The sequence below is a fragment of the Callorhinus ursinus genome, unplaced genomic scaffold (genome assembly GCF_003265705.2).
Source record: "Callorhinus ursinus isolate GAN/ISIS: 27379988/994484 unplaced genomic scaffold, GSC_fseal_2.0 scaffold679, whole genome shotgun sequence".
In the NCBI taxonomy this organism is placed as follows: domain Eukaryota; kingdom Metazoa; phylum Chordata; class Mammalia; order Carnivora; family Otariidae; genus Callorhinus; species Callorhinus ursinus.
In genome coordinates, this window is record NW_027397734.1 from 783 (window position 1) to 8,005 (window position 7,223).

Sequence of the window (7,223 nt, forward strand, 5' to 3'; positions counted from 1 at the left end):
GGTGGAGAGCTTACACTCAGGGAGAGGAGGGAACACTGCCCTTCATGTAGGTGGAGGTGTGACCTCCTCACACTCCTACAGGAATGTGAATCTTCTTAACATGCAGGTATGTGAGGTGAGCATTTGTCATCCTCCAGTCGGTGAAATGAGGTCTCTTGACAATCAGAGAAAATGAAACCTCAGGATATTCAGGTGATTGTGGTGAGAATTCCTGACCCTCAGATATAGGAGACACATCTTCCTGCATGTAGGTCCCAGAAAAGAGACCTGGAGTGAGTCATGTAGGAAACACCAGGCCCTGTGATACTCGCCTTGGGGCTACACCCACATGACCGCAGCTCTCATACACCTCAAAACCAGTTCCTGAAGCCTGCAGCTTCCTGCTTCCCTACCACCCTGACAGCGCCTCTCAGCAGCCCCCCCTCGGACCCTCCATAGTCCCGGATGCCCCAGTTTGCCCAGCCCCCTAGCCCTGCTTCGCCCATCGTGCAGGTGCGAGGACAGGCTGTGCCTCTTCTTGGTTTGAACTGTGCCCCTGGTCTCTCCCCAGTGCCCCCTGTGGGTTATGGTACAGGCAGAACCCACCGGGAAGTGGCCGTATCATCGGAGGGCAGGATGCAACAATCGGGGCCTGGCCCTGGATGGTCAGCCACCAGGTATTCATGTCCCATAATAACCGAAGGTACCATGCGTGTGGAGGCACCTTGCTGAACTCCCATTGCCTGCTTACTGCTGCCCACAGCTTCATCACCAAAAAGTACGTGTGGGAGTGCGTGGAGGGAGGTCTTCAGAAAGGCTCTTCCCAGAAAGGTACATTCTCCAGGGCTCTCTGTGCTCAGTCTCCCCGGGGCTCTGGGCCTTGTGGCAACCAGACCGTGAGTGGGTGGACCCAGGCCCTTGCTAAGGGAGGGCTCTGAAGATCATGGTCACCAGAGGTTTCTGTCGAGCCCGTCCTTTCTTTTTTTTTTTTTTTAAATATTTTATTTATTTATTCATGAGAGACAGAGAGAGAGAGAGAGAAGCAGAGGGAGAAGCAGGCTCCCAAGGAGCAGGGAGCCTGATGCGGGACTCGATCCCAGGACCCTGGGATCATGACCTGAGCTGAAGGCAGATGCTTAACCATCTGAGCCACCCAGGTGCCGGAGCCCGTCCTTTCTGAGGATGACCTGGCTTGCCTCTGTGCCCACAGAAATGTATATGACTGGAGCCTGATTTTTGGAGCAAGGGAAATTATATATGGGAACGATAAGCCAGCGATGCCGCCTCAACAGGAGAGATATGTTGAGAAATCATCATTCACGAGAAATACATTCCCAGTTTAGAGCACAATTGCATCGCTCTCATGAAGATCACCCATCCCGTTCCCTGTGGGCAATTCATCGGAATAGGCTGCCTGCCCAAATTTAGGGTGGGCCCACCTGGAGTTCCCCAGGCCTGCGGGTGGCTGGCTGGGGATTCTTGAAATAGAAAGGTGAGTATAGGAGGGGCTCTCACAGGGGTAGGGGGACTGCTGGTCATTTCCTTACTGGTCTCTGAAGTGCAGGGGCCATATGTGGTGCCTAGTGGTGATGTCCACCTGAATGGGGGACACTGTCCCCTTTTAGAGCGGGAGAAACTGGCTGCCGAGTCCCCTGTCCACCACCTCACCACTGATGGCTCATGTGGTCGCCGGGTGGAAGGGTGCATGCAGCCCCAGGAGAACCTGGGCATTTTTCGAATGGGGTATGGGCTGTGACTCTATCTGGGACCTGGAACCCCAGTGACTACCTTCTGGAAATGCAGTATTGTCCCCTGAAATGGCAATTGGAGAAGAGCTCGAGATGGGGTTTTGTGGTTGTGGGCCAACTCCTCTCCTCTCTGGACATCCATTTCCACATCTGTGAGTTGAAGGGCCATGTCACGTGGTCTCTGAGCTCTGAGAACCCAGAGCCCCGCCCCCTAGACCTCAGTGAACCTCTGCTCCCCACCCTCGGTGGTCACAGTGCGAGAATCCTCCCTCCCCATCTGAGTGTCATCGTTTTCTCTGGAGAGAGGGGACAGGGTTCTTGGCAGGCCAGCAGTGGGCAGCAAGGGTTTGACGAGTAGGTTAGGCCTTTCAGCTTTCCACAGGTGACCACATGGACTTTTTACCCAGTCACATTGGGGATGAGAAGAGAGACTGGAAGCTCTTCTGTCCCTTGATAATGGAAAACTGAGGACTCCTAATTCAAGGCACTTCAGTCATTTGGGGTTCAAACTCAGGGTTTTCTGGTGACAAAACCCTGGTAGTTTCAGAATGCTTCCTGTAACTTTTCTTCCCTCTCTCTAGGCTGCCCCCCTTCTCTGATTGGGTTGCTTCTCCTCCCGGGCACCCCTGTTTTCACTGGCCTCTGCTGGCCCTTCCCTCCCTGACCTGGGTTATCAACCTCTGTCTGGCTATTGATGTCCATAGCTCTGCTGAGGCCTCTAGAGCATTCTTCTTGCCCCACCCCCCCAGCATACCCTGCTCTGCCCACCCACCCAAACAGGTGCGCAGTGTCCCAGGGTTCCTGGAGTCCCTGGAGGGGCTGATCTCAGGGTTCCCACCTACACTCCCACCCCTACCACCACCTTTGCTGTCCTATCTCTCAAAAGGTTTATGGACTCCCAGCTACACCCTGGACATCACACAAGGCTTCTTTTGTTCTAGAATCCTCCTCAACTTAGTGGGATTTCTACCATCTTCTGGTGAATCCATCCCCCACTTTTATGGCCAAGTCTTAAAGAAATCCCCAGCCTGCAAATTTCTGTGATATTCTTGCATACCTTCCTTTTTCTACCTCCTCCTTGAGCCAATATGCTTCGGGGTTAGTCTTCCTTTTCTATTGAATTTCAAGTTCTTGTGGACTTTATAACAATAAAGCCAAGGTGTTGGGCTTGAGAAAATCCAGTTCTCTCCCAGGTCATCTGGCTCTTCCTTAGATCTATAAGGTCACAATAAACGACCAGGCTTGTTGTGATGGTCATTTCCATGTCACCCCTGCCTTGGGGACAGTGCAAGTACAAAACTAACCCTGCTTGGGTGGTACGCAAAGTTGACCTGAAGGGCCTGGAGATGCAGTCCAAGCCACACAAACACACAGTCTGAATGCTGTATGCCTAGGTTCATCCACTTTGCTCCACTTGCTTCTGGATTCCCACTTGGCCTACACTGCCATGTTCCAAGTGTGATCAGCCATGTCTCCACCCAGATGCAGGCGATTTCAGACCCACCCACCAGGCTGTGGCTGGGCGTTGGTTGCGGCTGTGGTGGGGGGAGGCCACTTGATGAAGAAGGGATAGCTTCCCCTATAGCCAGGTGTGTGGTTGGCTAATGGAATCATAGCAGAGGCTGGGCCTTTCTTAACCCAAAGGTCATGATGGAGCCTCTGGGGCTGTACAGGAGGTTCTGACCTGCCTTCCGGTTATTCCAACCACCCATGCCCCTGACAGATCTGTGTGTGTGGAGGCCATCCTGCAGCTCCTCCCTCTCTGTAACTTCAAAACGGATTGGAGGCATGCGGGGAGGGACACATCTGCCCAGCTCCAGCAGATCCTGTACAGAACTGAGCCTAGGGGTTTAACGGGGATAAAAGGCAATGAGGGGGACTTATACCTGTACTGTGGGGAAATGTAATGTGTGTCCTGCATTTGAGTGTAAAGAGGAAAACCTTGGTCTGAATCCAAGTCACACCACATCCCTACCAGCATGTTTGGGCCAGTGGTGCTCCAAGCTCTTGATTGGAGGCAAGGTGAGTCACAGCGCTGAACACAGGGGGTCACTGTGGGGTGTAAATGAGGTGACACATCCTGGTTGTAGCTGTGAATATTCATCTGGCATCAACACACATTCCTGCAGCCGCATCTCCTCATCCAACATGCACTGCCCCTCCTCTTCACCTGCATATGCCTCCAACATCCTACATCCTTCACAAGTGTCTGAGAGGCCAGGGGCATTGACTTTCATGGATTTTAGGTTGAAGTAGAACATTTCAGTATGATGGGGATTCCATGGAAGGAGGAGGCAGGGCTTTCCCAAAACATGTCTTCTGTGATCACTGACCACCAAACCACCTGGCTATAGCCTACAGGATCGCACCTACACTGCAGGAGGCCCGTGTGAACTTCATCGACCTCGAATTCTAACTCCACCCGGTGGTAAAACGGGCGCATTTGTTCAACCAATGGGTGTGAAGGGTACCCTGAAGGTAAGATCAACACCTGCCAGGTAATTTTCTTTGGGCGCCCCTTTCCCTGTCAACACCTCTTTTTTGAATCCCTGAACTCCACTCCTTCCAGGTCCCTGCTTCAGTGACCCTTTCCCTGGTCCCATCTTGTAGCAGTGAGGATGGGAGGTGATACCTGGGGCCCCTATAAAGAACCAGTCACCACACAGAGAGATTTATCACACCGTGACACAGAGATCATACCACCGGAACACCACCCTGGAAGAGAATTCTTACCTCTCCTCACCAGAATACAAAACCTTCAAATCCACCTGTACACACACGCCCATGTATGCATAAAGCTTCATACATGGACACATGCGTCGCTTATCTTCCCTCCTCACTGCAAGGAGACCCGTGATAATCCATCCCCTTCTCACATCCACCTAAAGCTGTTGATATCAACTCAAAGTTTACCACCACTATTTGTGTTCATGACAGCAAGAAGCCATGTGACTGAACAAACTGTCCTTCCAGAGCCTATGGCCCTCTGGGCAGGGGAAGAGTGGTCCAGAGAGAGTGACGTCTGTGTCCTTCTGGGAATGGGGACAGCGGCGGGTCTCTCATGTGCAGAGACAAAGTTGCAAACACTTATATGGCCATGAGAGTCAAAGCTGGGGGTAGGCTGTGCCGGAACTAAGCGCCCGGGAGTCTACATGGCCACCTGGGCCTATCTGAATTGGAATGCTTCCAAGATCGGTTCTAAGGCCTTGCACATGGCTCAATCGCCCACCCCTCCCCATCCGAATTCTCAAGCTATCCAAGCTAGACAACCCTCTGTCCGCACTTCTGCTTGCCCTCCTTGGTACTTCCAACGCCCTCCTCGACATCCTCCCAGCCCCCCTGCATCTCGCCCTCGAACTTGACCCAAAACCCGGCGCCAACCCCAGCCCCACCCCCACCTGCTCCCCCACATATCACTAACGCTTCCCAAGTACTTTATGTTGCTAAGCGACTTTAGCAACTCACAGAGATCTTGGAGGGGAGGACATTTTCTAATGAAAAGTGGTATTATGAAATGGAGACCACAGATCTCCCAGAACAGACCACCTCCTCCTAATCTGACAACACTCCAAACAGATCCAGTGAGCCCTTTACTCCCAAGAATAGAAAGATGAAATAAATAAATATAAACATAAATATAGATATATAAAATATATCTATATCTATCTATCTATCTACCTATCTATCTATCTATTTATCATCTATCTATCTATCAAATCTATGAAGGGATGATTTCTAGACTTCTTCCTACCTGCACTGCCCGACTCAATCCAAACACTCCCTCAGCAAATATGTCTTCCCTCTGTCACCCTCCAACAGGGTGCAGTTGCTTGTGTGTCTGGGGTCATTGTGGTTTCCTAAATCTTGATTTATGAAGTTGGAACAAGGCGATTTGTGGTGACAGGCCAGGTATGGTCTGGATCTCACACTCAGAGTCTCTGCTTATTAAATCATTGCAGGTGGGCCCTGGAGCAATTCTGTGAGTTGAGCTGATCAGAAGGAGGGGTGTGGGTCTGAGTCCATTGGAAGAATGACGCCAGTCTGAAGTTTTGTAGCATGGCCATCTGATGCTCAGTCCACATGGCCCACCTCAGGCAGGAGCCTGCCCTCAAACAGAATTGCTTATGTCCATCTATGAATTCCTGAGAAAGAGATCTCGATGGCCTCAGGTCAACTGCCCACTCTGGTCACGGCCCAGATCAAGCCTAAATCCTGGATGGGCCACTTGAAAATTAAAGATGGCAAGCTCCAGAAAGAAATCCCCGGGCTTCTGGCTGGGCAGTTGCTTCACCAAACAACAGTCTCATACCAGTTCACCTGTTCACTGTGTGCATATGTTTCAAGTGCAAGATGATCCTATGTTCTGATTGCAAAGACAGATGGCATAGGGTACAGGGGCTTGATGGAGGAACTCTGGGTGAGGGAGGCCAAGGACCCTGTCTTTTCCTACTGGGGCTGAAACAGGGACTGATAAAGCAAGCATGAGTATTTTCAGGATTCATCAGTCTGTCTGAGTTCAAACAAACCCCCTGCTTTACCCCTCATCAGCTATGTGGCCTTGGGAATATGGCCAGAGGGTTGTGTGACAATGAAATTAGGACAGATGTGAAGCTTTCAGAGCAGAGCGTGACATGCCATATATGCTTATAGATGTGGGCTCTAGAGCCAACGGGTGATGAGATGCTGGGTAAACTTATACTTATGCAGGGGCACTCGGGTGTATATCGTCTGTGCACTTATGAGCCCTGCCTAGACTACCTAAAAGGACTTGTAAATTGATCTGTGTGGCCCATGGCTCCGTAGTGTATTAACAGTTGATAAAATAAAACAACCAAATTTTATCTGCCTTCACTGAGAGCCAACATTACTAAGATTAGAGTTGGCATGTCCATGATTCCTTTCGTTGACTTTGGTCTGTCTCTTCTAAAGTTAGTTTCTTAATCTCCCTACTGGGTATATAAGCTTTGTACCCTGGTGTCAGACACCAGGTACCCTCTAAACACTGAACAAAACTCAATGTCAGCCACAGAGTGAGACAAACCCCAAGCCATAGTCCACATGGTCCAAAGAGCAGAAACAGCCATGGCAGCAACTCAAGACCTGCTCTCACCCTTCCTGGGCAGTCTTGAACCCTGAGCTTGCAGGTGGGAATGGTGTGGCAAGATGTGCTCAGGCTAGGAAGTAGGGGTGGGTGTGGAGGATTTGGCACAAATTTGGAGGAGCTAGAGTACCAGTGGTTTCTTTCCACTTACAGATCATCCCTCCTCCTCAGAGCTTCCCAGGATCCAGAACGGATTCTCCTGGCACTCTCTCCTTTCACATGCTCAAATCCTTGTCCTTAGTTTTTCCCTTCTCTCCTCATTGGGCCTGTCATCTGTAGTTGACACTTGGGTCTCCTTCCTGGGGAGACAGGGCTTATGCTCAGGGAACACTGATCGGAGGCCATGGATTGGGTAGAGCCTGCAGTATCCGATTGATGGTTTCTTGTGTATCTTC

The 7,223-nt window shown here is 51.0% G+C and overlaps 1 pseudogene; it reads left to right on the forward strand.

Annotated features, from left to right (window-relative positions):
- Window positions 1-550: 550 nt before the first annotated feature.
- LOC141372069 (acrosin-like) lies at window positions 551-5,283 on the forward strand (annotated as a pseudogene).
- The last annotated feature ends 1,940 nt before the right edge of the window (window positions 5,284-7,223 follow it).